At 48.8% G+C, this 15,835-nt stretch overlaps 1 protein-coding gene across 2 annotated transcripts in view; it reads left to right on the forward strand.

Moving 5' to 3' along the window:
* The first annotated feature begins 826 nt into the window (after positions 1–826).
* The window catches only part of SPDL1 (spindle apparatus coiled-coil protein 1), a 230,817-nt gene continuing 215,808 nt past the window's right edge, over positions 827–15,835 (forward strand). The window contains exon 1 of one of the 2 annotated variants that reach the window (XM_082254869.1): positions 827–914. The gene's annotated coding sequence lies outside the window, so the exon portion shown is untranslated. The other variant, XM_082254870.1, reaches the window with a different exon arrangement.

Raw genomic sequence — 15,835 nt, forward strand, 5'->3', positions numbered from 1 at the left:
GGAACCCGGAAGAGGGAACATGTCAGCTCCCACAGTGGTGTCTGGGCAACCGTGAAGGGGCTTTGTTCTAAGGTATTTCATAATGTGCTAGTATGCGATGCACACTAGCACATTATGCCATTGTCCTGCAGGGTTTTTTTTTTTTTTTTTTTTTACATAGGGGATACAATCGCTTTAAAAATCTCGCTTGCTGCATTTTTGGTTAAAATAAAAAAAAAAACACACCTCTTTATTGAACTGCATTGAAAACAGCAATAACGCACCGGTTACGTTTTTGAGTCACGTGACCTATGAAAAACAAACCATTAGCATAGTAAATTCATATTAAGATTGTGGCAAAATTATGCGGTCTTGGCGCCATTATTGTCATCCTTTGTCTTTTATCAGCAAAATGACGATTTTCAGCAGCATTTTCGGCGCGTCTCTAGTTTAAAACAATAACAATCTGGGAACTGTGCATGCATTCATGGAGATCAACAGCACAACTCCACATCCCTCCCCTCCTGTCACACAAAAGCACTGTTGTTGCTTTCACAAGCAGCTGTAGACAGCAACCGGACCGACAATGCTAACATCTATACAGCATGTGTCAGCTAGCAGAAACCTAATCCGACATAACCGCCGTGTAACCGCACTAAGCCCATCTCCCCGGCGTTCCCGACTGGAGTGACTGTCTACGTCTCCACACCGAGACCAGTTAGCCCATTCCCTGCACGCCCGCAAATCTCCCATCAACACTTCTTACACACGAGCATGCGCAGTGAGAAGAGCCCGCCCCTTCACACTTAGCCAATCCTGTTCCCGGCTGGTGAGCGAAGCGACGTCTCGCGAGATGATGTTTTCTGACATTTAATTTAAACAGCAGTTATAAGCAAAGCGGGGAGAAGTGACGGGAATCTTAGCTGGAATAGCTGGTAAAGTTCTCGGCATTATAAATGTGTGTAGTTCTGTGGCAATGATAAGCTGTGATGTGACTCCAGTGCTATTTAAATAGTATGTTTAGCTTTGTAAGGTATTTTTTCTTCGTCAGTCAGTGGGGTGTGTGGTGATTGTGAGGGACATGGATCACATTCCTCATAGAGACCTACTATATGCATGGCAGACATTTATTGAATGGTTATCAGCTGTGTGTCCCCCCCCAATGTCAGAATCTAGGGGACCCTAGGATGGTACAACAAAAAAAAAAGTGATACCTCCATGGGGGCTATCATGAGAAATGGGGGTACCATTGTGCTGTATATTGGGTGTGGCTTAATAATTTGCAGTACTGTATACGCTGAAGCCGTTGTACCCACAAAATGTTCCCCGTTTGTTATGTAATGAAATAGTAAGCGCCCACAGACGTACATAATCGAATGGGTCTTTTTTTATGTTTGTTTTTTAATTTATTGTGGAGCCTGCTTACCACATTGTGCAGCCTGCGATGCACCACAGGGTTCTCTCAGTTAAAAGGATAAGTTCACCTTTAACCACTTAAGCCCCGGAAGATTTTACCCCCTTCCTGACCAGGGGGTATTTTGCGATTCGGCACTGCGTGACTTTAACGGACAATTGCGAGGTCGTGTGACGCTGTACCCAAATGAAATTGATGTCCTTTTTTCCCACAAACAGAGCTTTCTTTTGGTGGTATTTGATCACCTGTGCGATTTTTACTTTTTGCGCTATAAACAAAAAAAGAGCGTAATTTTGAAAAAATAACAATATTTTTCACATTTTTTTTATATGAAATTCCCCCCAAAAAAATGTAAAAATCAAAACATTTTTTAAATTTTTGGCTAATTTGTTTTCTGCTACCTATGTTTGGTAAAAAAAAAATCAGAATAAGCGTATTTTGATTGGTTTGCGCAAAAGTTATTGCGTTTATTAATTAAGGGAAAGATTTCTGTCATTTTTGGTGTTGTGTTTTTTTTTTTTTTTTTTTTAACGAGTAATGGCGGCGATCTGCAATATTTTTTTTTTTTGCGGGACTACGACATTGCGGCGGACAGATCAGATCCTTGACTGACATTTTTGACACTTTTGGGGGTACCAGTGACATTACTACAGTAATCAGTGCTATACATATGCACTGTTACTGTAAAAATGACACTGGCAGGGAAGGGGTTAACGTTATTGGAGATGAAGTGGCTATGTGTGTCCCTAGGGGCGTGATTCTTACTGTGCAGGGATGTGGCTTTTCATGTAACAGCAGAGATCTACGATCCTACATAGCAGGACCGTATGATCTCTGCTCTTACACAGGGGAGAATGACAGGCGGCTTTGTTTACATTAGCCGCCTGCCTTTCTCCCTCTGTAACTGACGATCCAGAGTGACCGGCGGACATCGGGTCTGCCGGTCACTTGCGCAGGGATCCCAGTGAGCGATCCATAGAGAACTACAAGACATCTGCTGCAGTGGAAGACAGGACCTGTAGTTTATTCACGGGTCGCTGTAACTAAATGACGATTTTAAATGTGACAGAGGCTGCAGGAAGAAGTACTCACCTGCTGTCATAAGGCGGTGGGGTTGCTGGAACAGTTTATACTCTAGATGTCTGTAACATTCTAAAAGGTGAGCCTATCCTTTAAATACCTTTTTTGTGAAGTATCATTAGGCTGGTCGCGTGACTCCTGGATGCTCTAATGCTCCCATCCAGGGCTACAGCAGGGGGAGCCAAGCTCTCCCTCTGACGTCAGCCGGGAGTCACGTGACTGCTGAGCTACCCGCACGGCTCCTTCCGCTGTAGCCCTGGACCGGAGTATCAGAGCTGCCTAGAGGCACATGACAGCCTGAGGATGCATCACAAAAAGATATTTAGAGCCTTTGATACTAACAAACAATTGCACAGTGCAGGATGGTAGCTTAAAAGAGAGGGGCTGGCAGCGTTTTTTTTTTTTTTTCTTTTTAATTTTACCATTTTACGAACAGCAGCAGGGGATGAGTGGAGACAGAGACACAGACTCCCAAGCTGACAGGGAGGGGGGAGAGGACAGAGGAGCACAGGGGAGAGCTACAGATGTTGGAGGCATGTAAACTGACCACAGTGTCAGGGCTCAGCAGCCATGATAATCCGCCAGTTTACAGGCAGGAGAACAGAAACTGGCAGGATCAGCCAGGTTTTTTTTTTTTTTTTTTACAGCTTCCAAGAGAGGCAAGTTAGACAGCACAAACACTGTGCTGTTTAACCTGCTATAAGGGAACAGGAGCTTTTTTTTTTATTATTTTTTTTTTTAGGGTTACAAACACTTTAAGGTCATTGACTACTGACTGAGGAAATACTGAACCTGAAGACAACCAGGCAGCTAGCATAGCGCTGCAACAACAGCCTCCATAATTGATCTCCGTAAAGGTTACGGTCTTTCCACAACCAACTCTACCCATTTAATTTGTAACTAGAAGCAGGGTTCGTTCGGTCGGTCATGAAAAACCTGGAAAAGTCATGGAATTTTAAAATGGCTATTTCCAGGCCTGGAAAAGTTTTGGAAAATAATTTAACCCACAAAGTTTTGGAAAAGTCATGGAAATTTGTTTCACAATCACTGTATATTCGAATATGCAGAAAAGAGAGAAAGGCACCACTCAGGGTAGCAGATGTAAATAATTTTATTAACACATATTAAAAACTTACCTGGAGGTAAGCGCTTATCTTCATAGCTCGGCGTCCTCCTGGGTCCACCGTGTTTCCGTCCCTGAGGCTGGCCAGCGGCTGGGAGATGACACTAGGGGAGAACCAATCAGGGGACTCAGTCAGATCGAGGCAGCGGTGAAGCGCATACCTCTCTGGAAGGCCGCACGAATGTGATGACATGGGGGGGCCTTAACCGGTTTCGGAGCATGCGTGAACCGCTCCTTAACACATGCTCCGATACTGGATAACCCCCCCCCCCCCCCCCCCCACACCGTCATCACATTCGTGCGGCCCTCTAGTGAGGTATGCGCTGGCCAGCCTCAGGGACAGAAACACCGCAGACCCAGAAGGACGCCGAGCTATGAAGATAGACGCTTGCCTCCATGTAAGTTTTTAATATGTGTCAATAAAATTATTTACATCTGCTACACTGAGTGGCGTTTTTCTTTTCTGCCTGTTCGTGGGACTGTTGCTTCGGCCTAACAAAGAGTTGCCCTCGATGTAAATGCTGCATCTGTGCCATCCATGCCAGTCTGGCTGCACCTTATCCATCATGACTGTACACTACAAAGCTTGTCATTGTCATTAGAGAAAGTTGGGCACTCCAATAAAACTTCTGCTGATGCTGCTAAAGGCTCCGGTACATGGGTGCAAAAAATGGCACTTTGAGATCTGTATGGATCTGAATGCAGCTCTGTAAAAGCCAATGTGCTAATGCACATAACAGCATTTAGCTATGTAATCTAGAGCATTCTTGTAAACGCACATGAATGAACTCTAGTGGAGCTTAAGGAGTGTACCAAGAATTATAAGCTTCTAAGAGCTGTATGTACATTTACGCAAGTTGTGTATATACAATTGCATGCATTTTTTTTTTACCCTGGGTGTTTCTGCTAAGTTCTGGCAGCAAGATCCAGAAATCGTAAATATAAGCATTTGCGTTGCGCTCAGCTCATGAGCCCTAATAAGGCAGAGCAGTGATGAACAGTGTTCATTTTGGCATTGAGTTTTGATTTAGTTAGTATTTTGACTAAAATGCCAATTTTAGCCATCTGCAATTATTTTAGTCCTACTTTAGTCTACTAAAATCTCTAGTACATTTTAGTCAGTAAAATCGAATGTGTTTAGTTACATTAATGCATTATTTAGGCATTTCTAAAGAATTTCCAAATTCATTATATACTCCTGGAGTAAAAAAATCTAATATCTTATCTTATTATTTATGGTATTAAGGCTTGAACAAACTCAGATACAGATTTAGCCACTCTGGACGATCTGAGGAGGCCTTTAATGCTGCACAGTGTTCTGGACATGGACAGTCTGAAGAGGCCTGTAATGCATTGCACACAGTGTTCTGGAAGGTGGTCTGAGGAGGCCTTTATTGCTGTATGGGGCTGTAATGCTACACTGTGGCTTTGGCTGTGGCTGTAATGCTACCCAGTGCTCTGGACGGTGGTCTGATGAAGTGCTCAGGATGGGAGTATGCGTGGCCTGTAATGTTGCATAGTGCTGTGGATGGTGATCTGAGGAGGTTTGTAATGCTGCACAGTGCTCTGGATAGTGGTCTGAGGGGAGGCCTGTAATGCACAGTGCTCTGGGATAGTGGTCTGTCTCTGAGTGGCCTGTAATGCTGCACAGTTATCTGGATGGTTGACTCAGGTCTGAGGGATGGCCTGTAAAGCACAGTGCCCTGGATGCCGGTGAGCAGAGGAGGCCTGTAATGCACACACAGTTCTCTGGATGGATGGTGGTCTGAGGGGAGACCTAAGGCCTGTATCTCTAATGTACACACCCACAGTACTCTAGTCTGCTCTGGACGGTCATCGTCATTGTTGTGACTGAGTCAGGAGCGGGACTGAGACTCTTGTCGGGAGGCAACACAGTGTTGCTCTGCTCTGGATGGTCGGGAGGCCTGTATTGCTGGATGCACTGGAAGACTCACTTGCTTGTGAGGGTAAACATCCCTGCCTCACATTTTCCCCTATGGTCTTTCAGGACCGCCATCTTTGAGAGACCCTGGCTCCTTCCTTCTCAGGAAACGCCGCCCCATCCATATAGATTTAAGCCCCTTGTTAGCCGGCTCCCTTCAGTTCTGGTGTTTCCTCTGGTGGGGAGACACGGCCAAGGGGATGGGGCTGTGTTTTCTAGAGGGAGAGCTAAGGCTCTCAATAGCGGCTGATAGCTGGGTAGGGACCTGGTTACCTTTGGCCGCCTGTCATCACCCCAGCTCCTCTCAGTGGAGATCCAGGCTGTGGGGGCCTGCTTTCCATGCTTGGGGAGAGCGCGGCGGAGGTGCAGCCAGCTTGTAGCTGCCGGATCGCATTACGGGGCAACGTTATTTCCGGTAGCCGCGGCTTCCGGTTCCGGCCGGGGTATCGAAAGTGGGCCGGGCGATCGGCTGAGGGACAGCTACAGACACTCAGGTGAGGCTACTTTAAGGATATGTCTGAGGGCACAGGCCTCAGGGACTGCTCCTAGTGAAGCCAGCACCAGGTGGTGTTCTCTTCTCCCACTAGCTCCACGGTGTATTCCCCCTTAGTGGTCTAAGGGGGGGGGAAGGAGTGAGCATTTGTGGGTTAACTGGATGATCCTGGTGGTGGTCAGTCCCAAGTAACACTCTCTACGTGGCATGCTGTGCTATGTGCTGGGGGGCCATTTAGGTGCTTAGTCAGTGTGTTTTTGCCTTTTGTATTTCTGAGTAAGTCCTCAGAGAAATACAAATCACCACATAGCTCGAAGAGAAAATTCCCATCATGCAAAGCTGCTATGGGGGAATCCTGGACCAAGGCATTTGTAAAGATTGTGTGAACAGCCTAGTCACGGAACGTGTGGCGGAACAAAGTACGGATCTAGCCACATCTGTCAAGGACTTTTCTAGAACCTTTCAGTCTTTTAAGGATTTCCTTTCTAATTTACAGTTTCCTCAGCGCAAGAGAATGCTCCAACCCCACTGATGGTACCCTCTACAATTGGGGAGACACTGGGGGGGTATTGAAAAAAAAGGCGAGGAATGTGATGGTACACCTTCAGGCTCCCAAGGGGAGTCAGAAGCAGAAGGGGTGGATGGTGAGTCCACCAGAGCTTCTAGGTACAAATTAACCTTTGAAGAGGTGGAAGATCTTTTGAGAGCTATCCACACCACCTTAGGATTTCAAGAGGAGAAGAAGACTGTCTCTTCATGACCAAATTTACCGGGGTTTAGGCGAGCAAAGATGATGGGTCTTCCTGGTACATGAAGTCCTGGTGGAAGTGGTTAAAAAAGAATGGCAAGATCCTGAGAGAGAGCCTTTCTTTTCCAGAACCCTGAAAAGAAGGTTTCTCTTACGTCCTCCGACAGTCGCCGCCTCCTCTAAGTCATCACAATTGGGTATTGTCCACCTATCCGTAGGAATAGCTAGGCATATAGACTTAGTCAAAAGGCATTAGCATGTACACACCCACGGGGGCTGTCCCATCTGGTCAATACCCCCCCTGCATCACCACTCCCAACTCAGTTTTAATTTGCCTAGCTTTCAGGAATAGTCAGGCTCCCTTGTGCTGGGGCTTCAGTCTCAGCCTTCCTATATCTTTTATTTGATTTTCCTTTAAAAAATGTCAGTTTTTTTTCTCTCACTTTACTAGCTGTTTATTTTGTCAGCTTTAGTGTTAGTTTATTCTTCGGATGAAGATGGATCATGCGGTGCTGTGATTCGGACTGGCCACCCTGGTTCTCCAGGGCACTGAGGGTCAGATGGACCCCCAGCCCGCCATCGAGCGTTCAGCTATGGTTCGCCCTGGCATTAAGAACGACCCATCCCTGTTCGCTGCAGGGATGCAGCCGTGAGGTGGCTACCTCACAGGACTCGTCTGCGCTGCAGCAGCTTCATGTCCCTGGCTCACGGCACTCCCTGTCAGGAGAGGACAGAGGTTTATCCGTGCATAGAGGCTCCCCCACGCCATCGGGTACAGGTGTAAGTACTTTTCTGTGTGGGGCCTCTGTTTGGGGTGGCAGTCTGTGTTACTGTGTGTCCCCATGTCTGTGCCTGTGTGACTCCCTGTGCGATCCCTGCGGGGTTCGTTTTGTGCATATTGTATGTTTTTTACTGGGGGTCCCTGTGTCACCTTAGGTGCATGTTGGGGTGCAGACGTGCGTGTTGTGCGGCGACCGCTGCGGGGGTACGTTCACGCGGTCTGCCATGTTTTTTTACTGCTCATGGATATGGCCCCTCTGGGGGAGAGTATACCGTTTTTGGCGCCCTCCGCCGCCATTTTGTGGGCTGTAGAACGATCGGGCGGCCGCATGTCGGCGGCCATCTTGGTGAAGCCTCAATGCATTTCCTATGGGCAGCCATTTTCCCTTAGGTCTGGCTTATAGCCAGCCCCTTCCAGCAGCATTTCCTTTTCCTCTCAGGCAGCACAGGACACAGGTAGCAACGATCTGCAGGCTCTGCACTGCATCTCTCTGTCTTCTTCTGCATACTGCTTCTGGCTCAGTTTCTTCCTCCTTTTGGGGGTCTTCATTTCTGTGACAGTAGCGGTGGGCTGCGAATTCCGCAGCGCTATTTAAGGGGACAGTACATCATTTTTTGCACTGTATTTTTTCTTGAGCCATGGATTCTCAGGAAAGCAAGTTTCCTCCAGCTTTAGTGGGGGAACCCAGTTCTCCTGTGGCTCCGCTGCGACCTGATTTAGCTGCTGTAGTTGCGATTTTAGTGGCAAATATGGAAATGCTGATGTCTGAACGGGCTGCGAGAAAACGGCCCAGGCTGTCTCTCTTCTGATTCAGATGGGGATATGGCTGCTGCTGCGAGCGTGCCCTTTTCAGGGTCCCGCTCATCCTTAGACCCTCCGGGGTCTGAGGGGGAGGCTGAGGTGGAGGGTGTTGACACATCCTCCCCATGGTCATCTGAAGAACGGGCGACCATGGATGAGTTGATTGTTTCTGTAAAAGAAACCTTACATTTGGTGGATGAGCCCAATCCTCCGGGCGTGGTGTCCTCCTTTGGGACGCACAGGACACGCAAGTCTGCGCAGGTTTTTCCCTGCCCAGCTTAATTTCATTACACTGTCAATGAAATGTGGCGCACGTTGAAACGTCCATTCGTGGTGCCTAGTCGGTTCAAATTGCTTTATCCTTTTGCGCCGGCTACGGAATCGCGATGGTGTGTGCCTCCACAGGTAGATCACACTGTGGCTGTACTGAACAAGGCTACCTTGGTTCCTACTGAGGATACTCCGGGATCCCACGGACCGGTGGTTGGAGTCTCTAGCCCGCCATTCCTATACGGTGGCGGGTTCGTTGCTCAAACCCGTTTTCGCGTCCGTTATGGTGGCTCAGGCGGTGGCTGATTGGATCAAGGTGTTTAGAAACAACCTAGTGTCTGACGACGTGCCGCCTGCCCGACTGGAAATGGTGGACCAGATCCACCAAGGAGTCATGTATTTGTGTGATGCAGCCTTAAATGAGGCCCCCTTGGTGGCTCGCCTCTCGAGTGTCGCGGTGCTTAACCGGCGACTGATATGGCTGAAGAGCTGGTCGGCCGACCAGTCCTCACGGAAAACAGTTGCTGATTTTCCCTATGCTGGCTCTCGCCTTTTTGGCGAGGCGTTGGATACCCTGGTGAAAGGCGTCACGGGGGGCAAGAGCACTATGCTACCCCAGAACCCGAAGAACAAGTCCTTCCGAGGCAAGCGGGGTTCTGCGCCTAGATCCACTCAGGGGTCCTTTCGTGCCTTTCGGAATCAGTCCAAGGGCAAGCCCTTCAAGGCCCAAGGCAACCAGAAGAAGCCCTGGGCAGGTAAGCAGAAGACCGGCAACGCCGGCTCGGCGGGACAATCCGCCTCTGCCTGAAGGGGCGCCCTCACCCATTTCATGGGTGGGGGGACGTTTGCGCGGTTTCCTTCAACCTTGGCTGCTCCGGGTATCGGACAGGTGGGTCCAGGAAATCGATCAGGTTACAAGATCGAATTCCTTTCCAGGCCGGCGGACAGATTCTTCCCCTCCAATCTTCATCTGCTTCCGGGATGTCTGCAGGATTTGCATCAGGCGGTGCAGGACCTGCTTGCTCAGGGAGTGATTGTACCGGTGCCTCACCGGGACAGGTTTCGGGGGTTTTATTCAAATCTGTTCACTGTGCCCAGGAAGGAGGGCAAAGTGCGTCCTATTGTGGACCTAAAAGCGCTGAATCGCTTTGTGCGTGTTCGAAAGTTTCGAATGGAGTCTCTCCATTCGGTTGTGGCCTCCTTGAGTCAGGGAGAATTCCTGGCTTCGATAGATCTGAAGGTTGCGTATCTGCACATCCCCATTTTCGAGGGTCATCAGCGGTACCTTCAGTTTGCTATCGCAGAGGACCACTACCAGTTTGTGGCGTTACCTTTCGGTCTCGCTTCGGCTCCAAGGGTCTTCACCAAGGTGTTCGCACCGGTTCTGGGCCTGCTACGGGCCCAGGGCATTGCGGTCCTGGGGTACCTGGACGATCTGCTTCTGAGATCGAGGGCCAGCCAGGACCTTGTGTGCGACCTGTCCATTACGGTACAGACGCTTCAGGAGTTCGGATGGACCATCAACGTTCAGAAATCAGCGTTGTCTCCGTCGCTTCGCCTTCCCTATCTAGGAATGGTTCTGGACTCTGCTCAGGCAAAGGTGTTCTTGCCGGAGGACAAGCTCCTGACTTTGCGGGACTAACTCAAGTCCCTCAGGGACAATCCGTCCTCGTCACTCAGGACCTGCATGCGGGGCCTGGGGTTGATGGTGTCGGCCTTCAAGGCGATTCCCTTTGCCCAGTTCCACACGCGGGCTCTCCAGACGGAGATCCTGGCCAGGTGGGACAGACTTCCTCAGTCCTTGGATCTGGAGGTGTCCTTGAGTCGCCAGACCAGATTGGCTCTTCTGTGGTGGATCCAGTCCCCGGCGGTGGCGGAAGGCAAGTCCTTCCGTCCGTTCGTGTGGACAGTGGTTACCACGGACGCCAGCCTGTCGGGCTGGGGTGGAGTCCTGGGCACCCTGTCTGCCCAGGGCACTTGGTCGGAGGAGGAATCCTCCCTCCCGATAAATGTGCTGGAACTAAGAGCAATAAAACTCTGTCTCTTCCAGTGGTCGGACCGTCTCCTGGGCCTGCCTGTTCGTGTACAGACGGACAATGCTACCGCGGTGGCTTACATCAACCACCAAGGGGGCACCAGGAGTGCTCGAGCGGCCCGGGAGGTGACAGACATTCTGTCTTGGGCCGAGGCTCATGTCCCGGCGATCTCGGCAGTTCACATTCCGGGTGTGGACAATTGGCAGGCCGACTATCTGAGCCGCCAGACCCTGGACCAGGGGGAATGGTGTGGTCTCTGCACCCGGAGGTCTTTCAGATGCTGTGTGCGAAGTGGAGATCCCCAGATGTGGATCTGTTCGCATCTCGGCTAAACCGAAAGGTGGAAAGCTTCGTGGCAAGAACGCGCGATCCATTGGCGGACGCCTCGGATGCGTTGGTGGCCCCTTGGCATCAGTATCGTCTGATGTACGCCTTTCCTCCGATTCAGTTACTGTCCCGGTTCCTTCGCAGATTGGCCCCGGAACCGCACATGGTGATTCTGGTGGCACTGGACTGGCCTCGCCGGTCCTGGTACGCCGACATTGTTCACATGGCAGTGGCACCTTTGTGGCGCCTGCCTCTGCGGGAAGATCTTCTGTCTCAAGGTCCGATCTTCCACCCTGCTTTACGGTCGCTGGCTTTAACGGCTTGGCTGTTGAGACCCAGGTCTTGAAGGACAAGGGTCTATCTCCTGAGGTTATTCCTACCCTGATCAAGGCTAGGAAATCTTCCTCTGGTAAGATCTATTACCGTACCTGGAAGGCCTACTTCACCTGGTGTGAGTCCAGGGGGTTTTCCCCTCGTTCTTACTCGGTGTCGAGGATCTTGGCTTTCCTCCAGTCTGGAGTGGATCAGCGCCTGGCGCTGGCCACAATAAAGGGCCAGGTGTCAGCACTGGCGGTCCTTTTCCAACGCCCTGTGGCGTCTCATTCCTTGGTGCGCACCTTCATTCAAGGTGTGCGACATTTGGCCCCTCCTAGGAAGGAGCCTTTACCTCTATGGGACTTGAATTTGGTCCTGTCCGCTTTGCAGCGTGCTCCCTTCGAGAATATCAGGGAGATATCGTTGTCTCTGCTGTCGAAAAAGGTTGCTTTTCTTGTGGCGATCACTTCGACTCGTAGAGTATCGGAACTGGCGGCGTTTTCTTGCCGTTCCCCTTACTTGATAATTCATAGGGATAAGGTGGTTTTGCGACCACCCCCATCCTTCCTTCCCAAGGTGATCTCTGATTATCACCTTAATGAGGACATTGTCCTGCCTTCGCTTTGTGCGAAGCCTAAACATCCGAAGGAGATTGCCTTGCATTCCTTGGATGTTGTTAGGGCGATCAGGGTTTACTTGAAGTCTACGGAATCCTTTCGGAAGACGGATTCCCTTTTTGTCCTTCCTGAGGGACCTCGGAAGGGCATGGCTGCGTCCGCAGCAACTATTGCCAAATGGATCAGACAGACCATTGAGCAGGCTTACGCCTTGAAGGGACGGGTTCCGCCCTTCCCTGTTAAGGCGCACTCTACCAGGTCTTTGAGTACTTCCTGGGCCTATTGGCATCGGGCCTCGGTGGCCCAGGTGTGCAAGGCGGCGACTTGGTCGTCGGTGCACACTTTTTCCAAGTTCTACAAAGTAGATGTTCTGGCATCAGCTGATGCTTCCTTTGGCCGCAAAGTTCTCAGTGCGGCTGTGCCATGATGGACCCTTGGTTTTTTTCCTGGGTCCCTGGCTGTTGGCATTTGCTTTCCTGGGCTGTTGCTCCTGTTGAGCATTGTTTTGTTGTTGCCCAGTTGGTTCTTACAGTGCGTGTAAGATTATTTTCTCTGATGTGGGTACTGCGTTGCCTTTTCTACGGTTGCGTCTCCCACCCCTCATGTCTATACTGCTTTGGGACATCCCAATTGTGATGACTTAGAGGAGGCGGCGACTGTCGGAGGACGTAAGAGAAAACTGAATTTTTGTAAAATCTTACCTGTAAAATTCCTTTCTCTGAGTCCTCCGACAGTCGCCACCTCTTCATATTCGTCACTAATGGGGTTATTGACCTTTGCTCCGGGTGTGGGTGTGTACATGCTAATGCATTTTGTCTTTTGACTAAGTCTATATGCCTAGCTATTCCTACGGATAGGTGGACAATACCCAATTGTGATGACTTAGAGGAGGCGGCGACTGTCGGAGGACTCAGAGAAAGGAATTTTACAGGTAAGATTTTACAAAAATTCAGTTTTCCCTTTTCCGAAGAGGACACGTCAGTGTGGAACAAGTCGCCAAAACTAGGCGCGGTCTTCTCTTAGGTCTCGAGACAAACAGACCTAGCTTTTGAGGACATGGGCTCTCTTCCCGATCCCATGGATAAAAGAATGTATTCTCTCCTCAAAAAACGTGGGATTCCACCTTAGGGTATCTTAAACCCGCCATGGCTATGACATTTGTTTAAAACCAATAACTTAATACCCGCGCTGTGATGAATAAATAAGTGAGGGGTAAAAATATAGTGATAAAACCTGAAGCTGCTGCTCACTAGGTAAAATACCAGTAAGATTAAAAAGATTAAATAAGGCGGCGCTAACAGGTATATGAAGGTGTAGATAAAGTGCAAAAAAATATCTATAGTTGTAACTACATAATTGGTGATCAAAAATTTAAAATACTTAAATAAATATAAAGTGCATTGGTGATCAACAATATACAAATATAAAAATGTTTTAAGTGCAAAGATATAATATATCAAATGTCCTTTGTGCAACCATATGCAAAGTGCAAAAAATATATATACAGTCCAAAGAAAGGTTTCTTCCAAAAGAAACTAAAGTGCTGGAAAGGTGCTCATATCCATATAAGTGCCCAGGTACTCTTCAAGAAAGGTCCCTCTATGGGGATGCACTCACCACAATTAGGATATCGGAGAGCCTTAAGCAAGCATAGCTTTCCTTAACCGGATGGTTGGATTAGGACCTCTTAATATTGGCTTCCTTAACCACTCTACTACCGCTCACAGTAATACTACTGCGGCAGAGTGGCTCGTTCCCGTCCAGCCACGTAGTATTAACGTGACTGGACTCCTCCCCTTCTGGGCGGCGCTTGCGCGCCGCCGGAGGCTCGCTCCCGCTGTTTTCATTCACAGCGGGAGTCGGGCCAGGGGAGGAGCAGCGGCGATCGCCGCTGCTCTTACCCGATCGTCGGGGATCGAGTCTGGAGATCCGCCCGCTGTGTGTAAACACAGCGGGCGGATCTCCATAGTGACAGGGAGTGACAGATCGGACTGTTCAGCATAGCTGGACATCCGATCTGTCCATGACTCACTCAGTCACCTCCCCCCCTACACGTCAGTAAGCACCAGGCATACATTAACCCCTCCCTCTCCAATAAAATTAACCCCTTCCCTGCCAGTGTCATTTTTACAGTAACAGTGCATATATATAGCACTGATTACTGCAGTAATGTCACTGGTACCCCCAAAAGTGTCAAAAATGTCAGTCAGGGGTCCGGTCTGTCCGCCGCAATGTCGCAGTCCCGCAAGAAAAATCGCAGATCGCCGCCATTACGCGTTAAAAAAAAAACACCAAAAATGACAGAAATCTTTCCCTTTGTTAGTAAACGCAATAACTTTTGCGCAAACCAATCAAAATACGCTTATTGCGATTTTTTTTACCAAACATATGTAGCATAAAACAAATTGGCCAAAAACTTTTAAAAAAATTGGTTTTTACATCTTTTTTGGGGGGAATTTCATATAAAAAAATGTGAAAAATATTGTTATTTTTTCAAAATAAACGCTCTTTTTTTGTTTATAGCGCAAAAAGTAAAAATCGCACAGGTGATCAAATACCACCAAAAGAAAGCTCTGTTTGTGGGAAAAAAAGGACGTAAATTTCGTTTGGGTACGGCGTCGCACGACCGCGCAATTGTCAGTTGAAGTCGCACAGCGCCGAATCGCAAAAAGTGGCCTGGACGGAAGACAGCAAAATCCTCCGGTTGTAAAGTGGTTAATAGTGCCTTGCCTTTCTCTCCCCTGTAATGTGTCTCAAATGAAAAGGAAGAAGGCGAACATAGTGAAGCCCGTAAGGTATTTATTAAATATTAAGCAATGAAATAGTACTCACAAACATAAATTGGTAATTGGCATAGATAAAGCAAATACACTGCGTGTTCCTCCACTTCCGTGTACGCTGCTGGCGTGCGTTCCACGGTGGTTACAGGAAATGACGTAGTGATGATGCTCCACTGCCCGGAAGTGCGTCATTTGTTGCCCGCAGTCTGGAGTATTGGTTAACCCAGATTAAAGCGCACATTGAGGCTGGTATCTCGAAGGAGATGATCTTGCTTTCCTTCCCCACACTCCTTCGGGGCGTGGCTTATATTGCAGATGCTTCGGCCCAATCGGTACGCATCTCCGCTAGATATTCATCCCTTGCCAATTCAGCATGAAGGGCCCTTTGGCTCAAGACTTGGCAGGGCGATAGCGGGTCCAAGGCTAAACTATGTGGGATTCCCTTTACAGGGGACCACCTGTTCAGTCCAGGCCTGGAAACTGTCTTGGATCAGACAGCGGACAGAAGGAAATCCTTTCCTGTCAAGCATGGACATAGTGAATCTTTCAAAAATAAATCTTACCCTCAGAGAAACTTCTCTGCCCCGAAGTGGTCCGAGGGGCAGCAGAAGTCTTGGAGACAAAAGGGCAGGGACCGAGGGGGGGGGGGGCGATTTTTTTTTTTTTTTTCTCCCTCCTGAACAGCCAAAAAAATCTCAATGACAAGCTGTCCATGGTGGGAGGAAGACTGGATACCTTCCTCCCAAAGTGGGAAATGATTATCCCTAGTCAAGTCATTCTGGGGATCAGAAGAAGAGGCTATCATTTGGGATTTTTAAGCCCCCCTCCGCGCAGGATGTTCGTCACCGAACTACCAAAATGCAGGAAGAGGGTTTCGGCCCTACTCTCCTCCCTAAAAAAGCTGGAGGAACAGAGGGTCGTGCGGAAAGTACCAACAAAGGAGTTAGGCGGAGGGTTCTATTCCCATGTTTTCATGGTTTACCAAAACTTCAGGCAAGTACAGACTTATGAACCTAAAGCCCTTAAATCTCTTGATTGCTTACAAAAGATTCAGGGTGAATTCAATCTTTTCGATAAGAGCTATTCTTCCTCCAAACTGCTTCATGGCTTTGCTAGACCTCAGAGACAC

Source organism: Pelophylax lessonae, assembly GCF_965119305.1.
Source record: "Pelophylax lessonae genome assembly, chromosome: 4".
NCBI classification, from domain to species: Eukaryota; Metazoa; Chordata; class Amphibia; order Anura; family Ranidae; genus Pelophylax; species Pelophylax lessonae.